This window comes from Anas acuta, chromosome 4 (assembly GCF_963932015.1).
Source record: "Anas acuta chromosome 4, bAnaAcu1.1, whole genome shotgun sequence".
In the NCBI taxonomy this organism is placed as follows: Eukaryota; Metazoa; Chordata; class Aves; order Anseriformes; family Anatidae; genus Anas; species Anas acuta.
The window spans coordinates 69,296,848-69,314,219 of NC_088982.1; the positions used below are offsets into that span (position 1 = coordinate 69,296,848).

At 44.1% G+C, this 17,372-nt stretch overlaps 1 long non-coding RNA gene across 1 annotated transcript in view; it reads right to left on the reverse strand.

The window, feature by feature from the left end:
• LOC137856437 (uncharacterized) overlaps nt 1-17,372 on the reverse strand; it is a 28,510-nt gene that overhangs the window by 589 nt on the left and 10,549 nt on the right. Inside the window, exons 3-10 of the long non-coding RNA XR_011096443.1 lie at nt 10,255-10,296; nt 9,581-9,796; nt 9,319-9,450; nt 5,341-5,470; nt 2,672-2,840; nt 2,476-2,581; nt 1,455-1,624; nt 101-306 (exon numbers count right to left, since the gene is read on the reverse strand). This is a non-coding gene — a long non-coding RNA (uncharacterized lncRNA). The remainder of the gene's footprint in view (nt 1-100; nt 307-1,454; nt 1,625-2,475; nt 2,582-2,671; nt 2,841-5,340; nt 5,471-9,318; nt 9,451-9,580; nt 9,797-10,254; nt 10,297-17,372) is intronic.

Consider the following 17,372-nt stretch of genomic DNA (forward strand, 5'->3'; position numbering starts at 1 on the left):
CTGGAAAATATGTTTGTTCAAATAACACTCAGTGGAACAAAAAATATATTTAACTCACAGTGAAGGGGCCACAGAGTTCAGCCACATTTGACCAACTTACCGCATGCTGATTCGAGCCTGCTGAAGACAATTTGTTGAAGTTCAGTAAATACCTGCCAATGCCAGTGGTGCAGAGTCATTGCTATATACAAGCATCTTTCGGGTGAACTCCTCGTTAAGCAAAAACTTTCCATTAAGAACGCAGCCTAGTCCCCAGCATCTCCACAACACTTCGCAGTCATCGCACCTGCTGCTCTGATCTAAGCTCTGGTGAAACAAACAGAGACTCTTTAAAAGCCCTTTTAAGCTTTAAAAGCCCTTGTTCAGCTTTGGCTGACACCCAGGAGACATAGGCAAGGGTGGAGAGCAGGGGCCTGGAGCACTGCCCTGCACAACACCTCTCTGGAGACTCTCTGGGTACTCTCTGGAGCTGTGCAATGGTGTGGGTATGGCTCTCGGGAGCAGTAGGAAGTTGGGAGCTTCACAAACACCTCCCTGACATCACCTTTGTCATCTTGGGCTATCTTTTTCTTTTTTTTTTTTTCCATTACCCCTCCTCCTGCACCTCCATGTGTCACTCCTACACCACACCAATGGCCCACAGCAGAGGGGCCCCTGACAATGGGATCCGTGGGGATGCAGAGCAGCACTGGTGGCTAATTGGGAAACCCTCACCAGTTCCACCTCAGGACATATCTGGCAAGAGAAAATCCTGAAGAAATGCAGAACCAAAGTCGCTGCTGGACGTAAGTGTGTTCTGCTTGTGCTTTAAGAGCTTATTGTTACTGCTTTTTTTTTTCTTTTTTCTTTTTAATGTTGGCTAAATGTGCTCAGTTTGCCATATGTTCAGCAAACAGCACTGTGACCCCAATGCTACCACCATGCCAACTTTCAAAGCAAAGCGATTGCAGCAATCTTTTAATACGGAATAAAATACTCCTCCCACTTGGCTTTGAGCTGGGGAAAAATACATGGCTTGATTTTGACTTATGCTTTACGTGGTCTGCCCCATCCCAGCATGGTCAGTCTCGTCCTAAATGGTTAACGCTTGGCTAAACTGTAAGCATCTAAAAACAGGATATTACAGCAGAAAACCGGATAAGCACAGTAACAGAGGGGGCTGCAAGGCCCTTCCCTGCTGTCTCCTCTTCCCCACCCATCAAAACAAGTAGAGATAATATCTGAATGCATTTGTGTCCAGTTAAAATCCTGCACAAGCTCATGGACAAATTAAATGCAGACTTCTGGCTTCTGGCAAGTTTTGTTTGCGATTATCAGGGCTGCAAAAATTGAGATGGACAACCAGGACTGTGGTGGAAAAAGTGCTTCTCAAAGACGTTCCCATCAACACCACGAAAAACAGCGTCTCCTCCTCTCCCCATGGAAAGAGGACTATGTCTGCACAGCTGCCTCACCTTGGTGGCCACCTGGGGCAGCTGATGCAGGCAGGAGATGCCACCAGCCCAACACATGGCTTTGGAGGAAGGGATGCAGTAGCGCTGGCACCAGTTCAAGTTGTCGGTCCCAACCATGCATGTAGGAAAACGAAGGGGACGATGTTCTCCTTGGCTCCTTTTTCTTTCTCCTGCAACATAGAAGCTAAACTCACTCCCAGTCCTCAAACCTTCCCAGGCACTGAGCTGTTTACATGAGTGCTGAGGGCCAGAGATGTTTATGGTGGCATAGGAGCTGCTGGGATGGCAGGGGACAAACGAGTACAACCATCATGCCAGAGCTAGACTGACTTATTCTCTAGGAACCTTTTATCTTGTGTGGTTTAAGCCACATTTCCTTTTGCTGCTCAGATCTGTTTGTTGGGTGTCATTATGTCACCACAAGAAAGGGATAAAATTCATCACTTTCTAGAAATTCAGTCTTTCCATGAGAATTCCTGGAGTTCCTCCCTTTATCCAACTTTGTGGCTTGTTGTTTTGACTTTGCTTTGGGTTTTGTTTGTTTGCTTGCTTTCATTTCTTGCCTTTTTTTTTTTTTTTTTATGTAGAGGTTCCTAAAGCTGTAAGGCAAGAGGCTGGTCTTCCTTTCCATTGCACTCAGCTGCTTCTGTGCCAAACCCTACCACATGCACGCTTCTTCCCTGCGTTAAAATAAACAAAGGAATCCATGTTTCCCAGAAGAGTCATGAAAAAAAGGAAACCTTTATAATAAGCCACATTTCTTCCTGAAAGGGAAAAGTAGCAGAGAAGGGAAGAGGGAAAAATACTAATGTAGGATGTGTTCATGCTATTAGCCTAGCAACAAAACACCCTGGAAGGCAACAGCACTCGTGGCGTTAAACACACTGGAAGTCAACAAAACAAAACAAAAACGCATTTGTGATGGGAAAATTTCGCCTTAACTTGATGCGTGCAATCTTGCCACTGCCACCAATGGGGAAATAAATCCCCCAATATCCATTTTAGGCGAGAGTGTATTTACCATAACAAGATAGATTTGCTCTGGAAAATTTTTTTGTTGTCAATATATCCTTTGTTAGGCAGTATCTTCATCTCCTAGCAACAGCGTGGGGAAATCCATCAGAGACCTGGAATTTAACGGCGAGAGATGAAGGCTCACGGCAGCTCGGACATTTTCTGAAATCTTTACTGACATGCAAATACCTCTGTGCACTTACGTGTGTGCCCACTGACGAACAGATAAATTGGTCTGAAGAATGGAACCGGTGGAAAAACACTCTGTGTATCGTTAAATATAAATTGAACAAGACGCACGAAATGCTGGAAGAACTGCTCTACCTCTCGCTCCTCAAGAGGCTCTCTCGCACCCATACACATTACACACGCCTGGTGGGAAATTGGACACACACAAGCCACGTTTCAAATGCTTAAACGCCATCATAAAGCGGTTTTCCCAGCCTCCTAGCTTTGCAGTGTCACATTTCGGAAGATGGGAAAGCAATAACGAGCCTCCTGCAAGCAGCGCAGGCAGGGCTGCAGAAGGTGGCAGCGGTCCCTAGGTGCCCGTGCTTTTCAAGGCACGTCCCTGCCTCTGCCTTTATTTCATTTTATTTCCCGGAGAGAACTTGTGCGCCGTTTTAAGGAAGTTAAGGGTGAACTGAAACGCTCTAAGAGTCACTGAGGGACCTCTTTTCAGCTGCGCTCTGTAACACCCCTTTGGTCTGCAGGACATCCTGCTGGCTGTGTTTCAAGGCTGCTCCTGTCCCCCCGGCTGGTCCCAGCTCCCCAGGAGGTGGCTCGCCTGCCTCGGCTCAGCTCGGAGCAGGGGATGGTGCTGCAGCCTGGTGGCCTGCCCGTGGCACCAGGAGATGGACGGTCCCTTTCTGATGGCTCCTGCTCATACCTGGACACAAGAGCCCAGGTATGGGCTCATACCAGCACACGAGAGCCTCCATGCAAGCACTGGTGAGAGACTCACCCCTCTGCTCCCTGTCACACAATGCTGTCTCAACCAGTCCCTCACCTAAAACAGGCATTTATGAACAAAATTCAAAGCCCAGTAAGGCCTCCTGAAATCTTCACATGAGGGGGGCACAAAGACAGTTGAAATTGCCTTTATATGCTCAGTCAGAAGTCCCTCGGGATTTAAATTCCCCCAACATACGTTGTGGAGGGATGTTCCTAGCGAGAGGAGAGGTGGCCCAGAGGTCCCATCAGCTCCCCGGAGGCACTGAGCTGGCGTATGTTGTTCTCCTGGCCCCTTATTATTTCGGCTGGGAGGAGACGAGCCAGCTGCGGGGGCACCTCCGCATCGCTGAGCCAGCCTGAGGCTGGGGCTGCTCCCCAGAGGACTTCACGAGCATCATCAAATCAAAAAGAGTTGTGGTTTGTTGTTGTGTTTTTTTGTTTGTTTGTTTTTTAATTACGCCTTATAGACTTGCACGGGCTGGAGGGGAGGGTTAATTGGCAGCAGAATGATTTAATAGCTCCTGATATGAAAACAACCATTCCAGTCTGCTGAAAATGCAGTTGGGGAGACAGGCAGGGGAGAAAGCCTTTGTCAAAAGTCTGTGTTTGCAAGAGAAACACATTACCTGATTATTGGCTCTTGCTGCTGTACTGGGGACATCTGAGCAGGGACCTGAGCTCGTTCCTGCCCATACCAGGAGCAAATTGGCTGTTGCTGCAAGGAAATGCCAAGCCTCTCCTCTCACCTTGCCTGGCCCTCGAGCATCTGCAGAGGACATGAGACCCATCCCATGGAAGCCTCTCGTTTTAAAGACGATTGTAAATGGGTGTTTGCTCCTCAGCTGCCCTCGCTGAAATTAGCTTCCTGACTCGGGCATGATGATTTCAGGCAGCGCGAATTTGTTTCCACCGAAGCTGTGTTTGCTCTTGAACTTTTTGCTATTGACTCGCACACATGTTCAGTATATAGAGCAAACACTTTGGTGTGAAACAACATCATACACAATGAGTCATCCGTGCTCTGGTCCCCAGCCATCCCACGGAGAGCTTGTGCTGTCAGTCACGCTGTCATTTGCAAACATAGCTACAAACACTCAAAACCAGACAGTTATCTTGTATAACACCTTATGGAGAATCTGCCTTCAGCAAACAGGAACCATGTTAATGTATTTTTGGAAGAGCTAGAATAGAGGGGTAGATTTTTTTTTTTGTAAGGAATCATGTTTTGGACAAAATCTGTCTAAACTGATGCCTTTTAGTGAGATGATTTTAAAAATAATTATAAATTAACCTTTGACTTACAGCTGAACCTGTCCTAGTTTCTATGGCAATGTGCAGCTATCATCAAGCATTATCTTCTAGTGTGCAGAAAAAATGCATTTACTCATCCAGGGGAATTGCATTAAATAAATTAACAGTGCTCACTCCAGACATCCTGATGCCACTGCATTATTGACTGATAAACCTTGAGATCCCTTCATCATGCACATCCAATCATGTCAGAGCTCACAGCAGTCAAAAAGGCAGCAGTATTTGGGAACCAAGGTGTTGGTGAAGTTTGGGTGCCACCATTTAGTCGATTATTTAATGAATAGTAGCCACAGACTGGTAAAGCAATGTCAGGCAAGATGCCTTTATAAATTAAATACATATATAATATAGCATAAGGTCTATATTTTTCTTTAAACTATTCAGAGATTGAAGTAACACATCGTTTGCATGCCCTCAGCACCAGGGCATTCACCAGTCAGTGTTAGCAAATACTTTACTTGGCACATCACTGCAAAATTTGGCAACTCCAATCCCAGGCAAGCAGCTTGCCACCGGCATACAACCACACAGAAAACAATCACGAGAACGATCAGCACTGCTGATGTCAGTGATCTGCATTCTCTGACATTAAAAAGTTTGGTAATACCTGGTCGTTTGCTGCCACGGAATCCAGTCCAAAACAGTTCACTCCGAGATCTGGTCTGGTGGCCAAGCTCTAGCGTAACACAGCGATGTAGAAACTCTGCCAGGTTTTGCCTCCCCAAAGCAGCCGTGACCTTTGAGAGTTTGAGAGCTGACAGTCACATTTCAGCAGATGCAGTGATTAAACAATGTTAGGAATAGTTCATCGGTGCACAAGGCTCTCTAAAAACATTACTGCCTGCAGCACTAGAAACACAGGCTGGTGTACAATTATGCCATCCCCTGAGAAACAGGCACCCAGCTTTTGTCCCTCCATCCCTGCCACCAAAACAGCAATTCCCCCCTGCAGACATTCCATAGGATCATTAGGAAGCAAGAAGAACCTCTCAGCCCTGAATCGTAATCCCAAAAATTGCTCGTGTGCTACCCCCATTGCACCAAGCCAGGCCGTGGGCTGTCAGTTTTAACCTGCCATGGATTTGAAAAGTTTTTTTTTTTTCCTATCAGCACATAGCCTGGCTCCAGGGATACAAGCTGAAGTGCTTGGAGGCGCAGATGGCCCAGCTTCTGCTCAGAAACGTGGCTTTGCAATCCTGCGCAGCCAGAAACAAAAGCTTCACCTCTCTTCAGAGAGCAGGCTCTGCCTCACAAAATTTACAGGGTGGTTTTTTTTTTTTTTGACTCGGTAACCAGTTCTTCCCCAGGAGACCTTTGTGTCACGAAAGACGGAGGGGAAATCATTTCAGACTTCACACTTAGGTCCATATTGACACACACAGCCCATCTGCAGAGCCACGTGCTGTTGCTGAGGGGAGAGAGCTGCTGCCTCCCCTGCAAATGAATTCATTTGGGTGCGCAAAGATTGGCCTGGAACGAAGCAGAAATCCAAAGTCCTCTCCAGCAAGGCTTTATTCTCAGACCTCGCTGCAATAGAGGCAGCCTCAACTTCTGCCCACATGAGTCCAAAAACACAGAGCAGATCCAATTACCTGATAGCAGAATCTGGATCGATGCAATTTTATTTTTTTTTTATTTTCTGTCCAGCCGATATGCCCTGCTGCTCCTTATTTATCTAGATCAGAATCGCAAAATTTAAACAGTCAAAGATCGTAAATTCTCTCTCCCAATATTTGCACGGAGCGGGTATTAGGGAAATTCATTCTGCAACTGATCAGAGTTGCTTTAGGATCCATGATCGGTGCCATTAAACTCATTTCCTCCCATAAAATATACGTGCATTTTCCACCCCAAATGGGAAAGCTGAGAGTTTTGCCCTCCTGCCCTCCACCCCAGCCCTTTCCCTTTCTGATCTGGGAGCAGAGAATTCACATTCCAGTCAGTTAGCCCTGTCCCAGCACACCATTTCCAACCCATCTGCTGCCTGATAAAACGGCCCATCTAGGCAAAACCCCAGCCGGGCAGCAAATCCGATATTGCACCTGAAGCCACCAGAAGTATTAATAACCTGCCACTGCTAACCTGGCAAGCTCTTCCCTGGGATAATGGCTTGTCTTTGCCATGCCAGGCACCGGGTGTTCACAGCAACAGGAGCTCCCTGCTTCCACACATCCCAGGAGAAAGCTGGAGATGCTTTTGGTTAGCTACCTCTGTCTTCAGGAGGCATCCTGGGTTTCCTGAGCTCAGGCTCGCTTGTGAGAAAGAGATTAAAAATATTGCCCGTATCCAACAACACGATAAAAGCCGTTTTGTGTTTTGTGAGCGGAGAGCTTTTTCTTCCCCTATCCTCTCTTATTTTTTTTTCCCCTTAAATGAGCTGATTTGAAAAGAAAGCTGTCATCTCTCCTTGATGAAAGAGCTCTTAAATACCCAGAAGCACCGATGAAACGGGGCTCCACTTTGCAAGCATCTGTGCAATTCAGCACCAAAGTCAGAGGGCAGCTGTCTTTCCAGGGAGGGTCACAGGGCCTAGAAATAAGCTCAATTCCAGCTATTTCAGGGAAACCATATTATGGAAGTACGTAAGCTGTTAAAAGGCATTCCTGAAACTTATTTTATTCTCTTCAGAAAGAGTCAGCTCGGGGATAAAAGAGCACAGTAAGAATAAGCATAGTTCTATAACACTTGGACGTGGGTTATTTATCTAGAAGCTCAATTTTCTAGCAGTTTGGTCCACTGGATCTACAGCCACAAAGAAAACACCTCTAGCCAGGCCTGGCCCAGCACCTCCTCAAAAGCCTCCATCACTACCAAACCAGGCAGCCACAGAAATGGGGTCAAGATGGGCATTGATTTCACGGGGAGCTTTTGCATAGCCTACAAAGTGTTGGTCTGCATCAGGATACCCTATTATATCCGATGAATCAATCAGTGTTTGCCTGTCCAAAGCTTTGCTCAAGGATGGAAGGCCAAAGAGATGCTGCAGTGCTTGTAACTTGGGTCACAGTGTTACAGACTGGCCTGAAACAGAGAACAAATAGTTTGCCTAAATTGTGAATTGAGATCGCAAGCACTGTCCAAGGCTTTTCAGATGTGACCGGTGAGGTCAGAGCACTGACTTTGTCACTCGGAGAAAACTGCAATCTGAGCTTCCAGCAATGAGCTGAGTTTGACCTGAAGCTCTTCACAGTGAAATTGAGCTCGATCTCAGGAAAAAAAAAAAAAAAAAAAAAAAAAAAAAAAAAAGAGTTGGAGAACTAGTAGAGATAAATCTGGACCAGAAAAGCATATTTGGAAACTGAAGAGAATGGCAAAACTCATCCAAATGGGAAGAAGTCTGCCGGCCAAGGCCCACCAGCACCTCCTCCTCTGCCATACCTGACGTGGGTTACAACGATGGATTCAGTCACAGGATGTTTCACAGTTTGCCATCATGATGCACTGCCACCACTCATTCAGTCAAATCCAGGTGAAGAAAAGATGGTAAAAATTAGAGGGGGAAAAAATATTAAGAATCTGGAAGTAAATCTTGCTGGGTTGATAACTGGAAGCAGAATGAAACAACAGACTGCTTGGAAATGGATTCTGTAGATGACAAATTACAGGACAGCCATGTCACCCTTAGCAGCACAGGCAAGGCCATTTAAAATCCTATTTAAATTCCAAGAATTATAGCTATATTGATTAGGAATTGCAGTCAATTTAGTGGTTTCTTTGTAGTAAAGTAAAACTAAGCTGTTTCTAAACTGCACTAAGTGTTATAAACACATCCAATTTTGATTAAACTGCTACCAATGTAAACACGTCATTATAATGAGATTAAAGTAGTAGCAAGAATTGTGGTATGAAGCCCTAGCCAGATCTCAGTGACATTGAGATAATAGGTGGAAGTGCAGAAAGTATTGATTGTGTGTGACTAATAGGCTGCTTCATAAAGGGAGAAAGACTTACACATTGAAGAACTGAAGATAAAAAGTATTAATAGCAAACCTGTAAGTGCTGCTGCAGTGCATGCATGAAATATCAAATGTTAGAAAAGCCCATTTCCCAATTAATATTCCTTTCATAGTTATGAAGCATGAGAATCTAAGGTAGCATATCTGTTACTGGCGCACAGGACATTGAAAAGATTTAAATTAGACATAAGTGGACTGGGGAGGGGTTATACATTTATAATCCAAGCATAAAGGAAGAATGTATTTCTGTTTAGAGAGAGCGCACAAAATACGCTTTTTCTTTCCATCTCACTTAACATCATAAATCATTGGTCTATGTCCCTCTGTTTTTTTCCATTTGTAAGCTGGAGCTAATATTGCTGTGACATTTAAAAGGCCTGCTCCTAGAAGGGAGTCATGAAGATGGAGAATTCAGACATTGGAGCAATGAGTAGTATCTTAATTATGTATTTATTTCTTCTCATTGCATCTCAGGATGCAAACATTTGCTGTTATTTTCCATCTGTGAGAGCTTTGCCCAGTCCAAATTCCTTTTTTTTTTTTTCTTTTTTTTTTTTCTGCAAAGATAACTTTGGGAGCAATGCTTCCAGCCTTTGCACCCAGCCAAGGAGAGGTTAGGGGACCCTTACCTACTTATAAATGCTGGTGAACACTGTTCCAGGTTTCCTGATGCCGAGCGCGACCCAGCTGCAAATCACTCTGTCACAGCAAGACAATATAGCCGCACTCAGAGGAAGCCATCAAAGACTTCCAAAAGAAACCTGCTTGGAGATGAAAGAGAAAATTATGATGGTAATCATCTTTACTAAGAGAAAAGGAAAGCTCTTTGGGAAAATTTCCAGTGCTCAAGAAAGGGGGAGAAGGCGGGGAGGGAGCGTGATAAGGTCTCACACGTTCGATTGATTGTTCCCATCTAACAAAAATAGCCCCAGCCTGCTCCCATTGTCCTGCAGCTGCTGGCTTCATTATGCTCATTGTGTGTTTCCTCGTGGCCCAGCAGCGCAGTTGCCCAGTTTCCTCTCCTTCATTTCCTAACAAGATCCGTGATGAACTGTAGGAAGAGCCAGCAGCACTTCAAAACAACGCCTTGCAAGTCTTGCTGTGGCTCTAAAAAAAAAAAACAAAAAACACAACAGGCAGCTTGCTCATAGCATTGCAAGGCTATTTCAGGCAAGCTGCCATTGCAGGTAGCTGGGCGGTGTCCTGAATCAGGGTTCCATTGCTTGCATGTATGCATTTAGGTATTTATTTTGGTAATTCCCAGGGCATGTTTGTGTTCCGTGTGTATTTCACACTTGCTCATTAGGTGACAGAAGAAGCCTCCTGCAAGCAAGGCCAAAAGATCTTAATTTTGGGAAAAGAATCTGTACATAGAGATGTGAACATTGGATTTAAAAGGTCCCCCTCGCCTTTATGCACTTAACAGCGAGTGTTAACTCTCTGAAGGATCATTCCTCTCTATGCAAGCAGTTTTAGGATAAAGAACAAGGTGTGGAGTGGGGTTCCCCGTGGTTCCTTTGCTGCTGCTATAACCATTTAAGCTACTGCTGAAATATCAAACTGACCTGGTGCAGCTGGATTGCTTGTATGGCGAGGCTGCCCAGTCCCTGCGGACAGAAGCCGTAGAAAGCAAGTGATCACTCCCAAGAGTGGTGTTTTCTGCATACAGAACTTAAACATCAGAGCACAGTAAATGAATGCTGTGAGATGGCTGAAAAAAAAATCCTACAAATATTTTGCATCCTATTAAATCCTCTTTAGATGAATTTCTCTGTCTTTTTTTTTTCATCCCTTAAGAAATTACAAAAAAACTTTTCTACAGAGAATTTACAGAGACCACTAGTGTGCATGCATGCCTTTCTTCCAGCATGGATTGAAGATTCAAGCTCCGTGTCATACCCCACCGTGTTTCTTGTTCTTTAAGAAATGTTTTCTTCATGAGAGAGTTCCATTTGTGCAGAAATAATCTCAGATGTTTCAAACAAAACCAGCTGAGGGAAAGATTTGTTATTTCAATCTGTGTTTCTTTGTTATTCTTTATTATTTGTCAATGCCTCAATAGTTCCACCAATAAAATCAGCTTGAACAAATCCTGTAGGTGAAACAATCAGTTTCTGATGCGAGGTGCTAGATAAAACCAGACAGCTACAGACTAATCTCGTGGCTAGGGTGAAGCCTTCTGCCCTGATATTTCATCAAAATGTCACCCTTCAGGAGCAAACACCGGCACCCAGATGTAGGTGAGCCTTACACAGACGGAGGGGGGAAAAAGCAGCGTGGGAATAATCAGCAAAAGGGAAGAGCACCTTTGAAAGCATCCTCAGTAAAAAAAATATTTTTCCAGCCCCACTCCTCCCTCAGCAATCAGTCTGTTTCCTGGATAAGTGACTTGTTAGCCCTGGAAACCCAGCCAAACAGATAAGCTACACTTCAGTTCACCTTATTTGCTGCCAGATATTCAGTCCCAAAAACACTTGGTGGTCAACAATTCTTAATCTAAATGTCAGCCTTCTCTTCTCTACTCCTCTCACATATTTCACATTGCTTTGAGCAAGGAAATTCTTCGCAGGCGTTTTCAGAGATGCTCACAACCCTCCCCACAGCCCCTTCCTGCTCATGGTCCTTGCTGGGAGCATCAGACCCTTGAAACATTCATATTTGTGAACAGGGATTTAAAAACACATCAAGCCTCCAAGAATAATGGAAAGGGTGAACAAATACTTTTTGTGTTTCAAATAACAAACGAGGAAAGGAGATAACATAAATCACTGACCGGTTCCTGAGTTATCCATGATTTCACAACACCTCACACAAAGCTCGTTCGAGAATCTGAAGCCCACAGTCTAATTGGGGTCTTAAAGCTGCTGTAAAACTCTAGTCAGAGTCTGTCTTTGCTGTAGCTTGACCTAAATTCTCCAATATCCACCAAAAGCCCTGGTTTGACAGGAGGCAACATTAAATAAGCTTCCTTTAAATGCTGCTACTAATTCTCTGGCATGTATTTTATCAGCTTTCCTAATACTTTTGTTCAACATCATAGCAATGTATTCATTCTCCCAATATTAAGACCCTTGAATTTTTACTTCCAAAGTAAAACTAAAATACAAAAAAGCAAACAAACAAATAAAACACCCTGCATTAATTAGATAACAACAGAGTAAAACAACAAAGTAATTGTTATATCTACCTCATCAATTAAATGGCTTTTTCAAACACACAATACTTCGTTTAGTTGAATTAAGAACAATAAAGATCAATTAATATTGATTAAACGTTAAAAAAAAAAAAGAAAGATGACATTAAATAAATGGCAGGCCAGTTCCTACTGCATAAAAAATGAACTCTGCTGAATGTTTAGGCAAGGCACTCTCTTTTAAGTTCAGTTAAAAACCTATCTAAAAACAAAAGCAAAATTCAACAGGCAATCCCTGTCTATCTTGGGAGATGTAGATAAAGCAAAGATTAGGTGTGCAAAGCAAAGATCAGGTGCGCAAATGAATGGGCCTGTGGTTACTTCTCTCTAAGACAGACAGCATCCAGAGAAGCAATTCAGTACAGCCTCCACCTAATGACTTCTTTCTTGGATACTCTTTGTACTATACTGTCCATTTGCTGTCCCTAAAAATCTTCGAGTCCTTGCAGATATTTTTCATTACTATGGTAACTGTTTTGAGAAGAGCTGGTGATACAATCAGAGGCAACCGTCACTAGCCAGACTGAATCAATCACTGGTTTATTAGTTGTATTGGGTCCTTCATACTCTCACAGACAGCTAAAATGGGAAAACTGAGAACCTGCTCACTCCCAGGCCTGAGGCAGTTTGCACCACGTGTTGGGCAGGCTGTGTAATGAGAAACAGGCTTTGTAGCCAACCAAAACCCATCACAAACAACTGCCTAAAAATACTGTGTCCTCCAATAGCCCATAATTTATTTAGTTTTCCTGCTACGTCTTACTCCTCAGGCATCTCAGGGTAGGCCTCGTGGAGGACTGTGCCCAGGCTCAGTCTGCCCAAGGCAAACCAATTGCTGGAAGCCGCTTTCCTGCTGGAAAGGTCCACATCTGGGCATGTGCACAGCTGTCTTATTTTGACACCTCACGTTTATGCCCCATTGGTCTTAGGAAATGAAATCAGGAAGCCCTGGTGTGAGCTTTGAGGAAGACATCCCTTGCTCTCACACTGACAGCTTGGAAACTCCCTTTGGAGATCAGAAATTTAGCTTTAAATCTTCTTAGGCTGAGGGGAGATTTGGACAATGTACTCCCAATATCTCAAAAATGCCTTCAGGCGAGAATTACTGCAAGTACCCTTCATATTTTTCAAAGAAATGTCTCTCTCCTCGCTCCTTGAAAGACTGAGGGGAAGCCATTTTCCTCAGGAGTGGCGGGCCGCTGCTGGCCTTCCTCATAGCCCCGAGTGAGGAACCTGCACCTAAATGTGATTCCAGATCTTCCGATATTTTTCTTTTTTTCCCCAGCACTGTTCTGGGCAGTGTCACCATGACGGTTTGCCTCAGCACCCAAACCGAGGTAGGCCGACACCTGATGGTTCGTGTCTTCCATTCGCCAGTTTGGCTCATTTCTTTGCTTGCGTGCATGACTGTTGAAAAATAACTTTTCAGTTCTTAGGATGCCTCCTGACATCTGACAGGGTACCAACAGTCCACGAACCAGAGCCCCAATAGACCTACTGATCCACACTGAGGTACCAAGCACTGTCCCAGGCCTCAGTATCTGTCTCTTGAACCTCGCCACCAAGCACTGCTGTCCTGTGAGGTAAATGAAGGCATTTAGGCTGTTTATTGACTCCAGCTCTACAACCATCACAAAAGATCTCCCAGTCTAAAAAATGTGCCAGAGTTACCTATTTCTTTCTGCCCCAGGAGTGCCGGAATGATCTCAGGTGCGTTTTGGAAGGATTAAGTACATCTGACCTGATAACAGCTTGCTGATGTTCTCAAATACTGTAGGGAATCACGATACTGAAACTCTCCTTGCTAGCTCATCTTTCCACATCATATAACCTATAAAAATCCTGCATTGCCTTTTTGGGACTGAACTAAGAATTTTGGCTGGAAAGAGACTGTCTCCCACTCTTCTGCAGGCTGCTAAAAAAAGCCAAAAGAGATGTACAGACCTTTGCGAAGACTCACACAGCTGTAGTCATACTTTGCATCAACAGAGGTTTTACCAACTGGTTTTCCATTTAGGTCTGCTGCAGATCCCTGTGATTGTCAGTGCCACCTCCTGGTACTGAAACGTACTGAAATCCAGCCATGTAGGAATGCCAGAATAAGGAAATGCAAAAGGTCCCAAACCCCAAGTTACGTTCAATTTCAGTTGTTCTCCACATCCTTTCATAAGCAGCTGTTTATTTTGCAGGTAATCACAAAGTTAAATATTCTTGTACATAGAAATGAATGAAAAGGCAGAGGAGATGTCAAAGGCAAGAGGTCACTATGGACTTCCCAAGATGTTCATAACACATCTAAACCCAAAACAAAAATGGCAGTCAAACTATCAGGAGCCAAGCAAGAAAAGCTTTGGGAGTTTAAGGTTTTGGTCAGAAATGCCTGCATTCATTGAAGGACTGAAGAAATATCTGCAGCATGTATGAACAAAAACAGCAAACAAAAATGGAGATCCTGATCGAAGATTTGAGAAGCCCCTCAAGGAGTCACCCCAAAGCCCCCATATCACTACTCATCTCCTGGGGCAGGTCAGATTTTTGCCAGCCTATTTACAGAAATCACATCCTAAAAAGACATGTGGAAGAGAAAAACTGGCACGTATCCACAAAACCAAACAATCCCAAAAACCGAAGCACAGGACACATTTTTTTTCAGCAATACCTTCCCACCTCTTCTCTGTCCGTCTCACAGCCTCAGGTCTGAAGGAGCAGTAGTCTTCTCTCTTTGCCGTCACATGAAATTAATCTTTGCTAATGCTGCAGTGAAGGGCCTAAAATGCAGCATTCAACCTCTGGCTCCAGGAGAGGGCAGTGAAACACGGTTAAACTTGGAAATGGCAAATGCAGGCTGAAGAGCTCATTGACGCCTGCTAAATCAACCCAGACATTGACCTTGGTGGCACCGGCACGGGCAGATTCAGCAGAAGGAGCTGCGAGAGAGGTTTGCACGTGTTGCGAGCCCCATAAATTGATTTGTGTCACTATTTCCCAGGGAAAAAAAAAAATGCAACCACTTTCTCTCTTTCTCTCTGCCCACAGAGAGGAAAAAATGTCATTAGGAGGCGGTGTTCACTTGCACTTGGGTTAATAGGTCTCATTTGTTCTGCCAGTGTGGAAGGAGGCAGAACCAATGGAAGAACTTGTAATTCTGCTTTATAATTAAGATAATGTGCCATACCAGCCCTCAATCATACTTTTGGACGCTGCAGTGCCCATGACACATCTTGGAGAGACCGTGGCTGCGATTAAATATTTTTGATAACCCATAAATATAACATTAGTTGCCTGGGTTAGGTTTCTGATAACATCATTCATTTCAGATCATTCAATTAGCGCAGACAAAGGGGCTCTTTCCAGGAGACATAATGTCATTGTCTCTGGAAAGGAACGCACTTCCCAATGACTGTTTATCACTCTGTAATTACAGGGCTGTAGCAGCCATTCTCTATATTACAAGGAGTCCTTTCTGTGCCCAAGGATCCAGCAGTTCTTTGTTTTAATTTATTTTCCTCTTAAATACCTCCTGCTATTTAAGCAATAATTCCCTGTAAATCAATTGTTAGCAGCAGTTAATGACTGGTTGGTTAATTAATAACTGAAAGCAAAGCGGAGGGTGTTCGCCGCTCTAACAAACCACCCCATGTTAACCGTGGTATTATTGCTAACGTACCCTATAATCAATGACTTCTCCCGGCGGTGGCGTAGCCTATGTATCACTTAAAGAAGGGACCGGCTGAGTTGCAATAGGTGACAACACGAGGAAAAAAGTCGCCAAGGTAGCTGTCAACACTGTTGAACCACGGGGTCAACCTGAATGGGGCTGTCCCCATGCTCTCCCCTGTGCCTCCATCAGAGTGATTTTGGTCCCACAGATCCCTCAGCCTCATCTCTTGCTCGCCCTGGGGTCAGCCAGGAGCTGGCTACTGAAATCCCTGCCAGCAACACGACAAAAAAGCCCTGGGTCTTTGCCTGTGTCAGAATCTGATTACTGGAGTACTCAGGGGTGTCTGTGCTCTGCTGGAGAGCAGCATTAAGATGTTTTTAATGCGAGGGTCTGCTCTGCTTCTCTCTCCAAGGGACAGATTCTCAGATAATCTCTTTTCACAACATTCTCATTTAATATTTATATAAGCCTGTTTTGTCTCTTATCTTCCACGAAATAAGGTTTGGAGTGATGCTGCCATGGAGAACGAAGGAGAGTCTAAAGCAGGCAGTAATTGATGTTCAGAAAGAGAGTATGTGTAATGGACCAGCTGGCTTATTATGAACTGAAATACTGCAGTATCTTCAGTACAGAGGATGGTAACAGAGAATAAATGTTGACATTTTCGTGGTGAGCAATGTAAGGCCATCAAATCAAACAATTTCTGGCATATAGTCAAAGCAGTGTTAAAATGGAAACTCTAGCGATAAGAACAGTTTTGCCTTTTTTTTTTTTTTTTCTGAGCAGAAATGTGAGGCTGTATGAAACCTCATGGAATGAGCTCCCTGCACTGAAACAGAGCCAGGGCCTCCCAACAGGCACTGTCTCACTTGTCTGAAAGAGAGAAAAGGAAAAAAAAAAAAACACAACAGCAAGGAGCATCCTTGCATGACAGCGCCAACTCTTCTCACCCTGACATTAAGTGGCAAATTAAGATAATTTCTGCTTGTTATCCTCTCTGTGACCAAAGAGAACAATTGATCACTGTCTTGTTCACAGCCACCACTTACGTATATATATACACACACACACACATACATATACTGGAAGTCTTGTCATATTTCTCTCTCAGCCTTCTCTTTCCTGAAGTAAACAAACCCAATTCCCAATTCAGCATCTCCTCGCAGTTCGTGCTTCTCAGCACTCTGCGCTCTTACTGCTTTCCTGGTGTTTTCTGTTTCCTTGTATTTTCTGTTTCCTCTTCGTTTGCATCAAAAGGTGGCACGCACAAATGGATGCAGTACCAGAAGTGAAGCAAAGACAGGAAAGTAATCATAGGCTGTGTCTCAAGGATGGCACTCCTCACACAACCTAGAACATTTAATTCATGATTCTCTGCAATCCTCAAGTCATTTACAAACATACTGCTGCCTAGTTATTCTCCCCAGCCACCACCGCCCCACATCATGTCTCTGCATCTCGTCTTCCCAGGTACAGCACTTTGGACTGTTCCTGAGAGAATTTCATTGTAATATTTCAGAATCATTTCCCCAAGCTGTAAAGATTATTTCAAGTTCAAATCCTGGCCTCCTTGGTCTTTCGGTATCTCCTAATTGTGCCATCCACAGGTTGCACTTGTTTGCTTGTTGTTCAGCTTCCAATAAAAAATATTTATTAAAACCTGGGTATAAGACAAGCTGCTGAATTGCATACTTGAAATATCCTCCCTGACAGTGATCCAGCACTAGCTGTTGCTACAGAGCTATTTTTCAACAGGCTATGCACCTACCCCATTGTAATTATATCTATACCATACTCCTTAGCCTGTCATATATGTCAAAAAGTGTTAC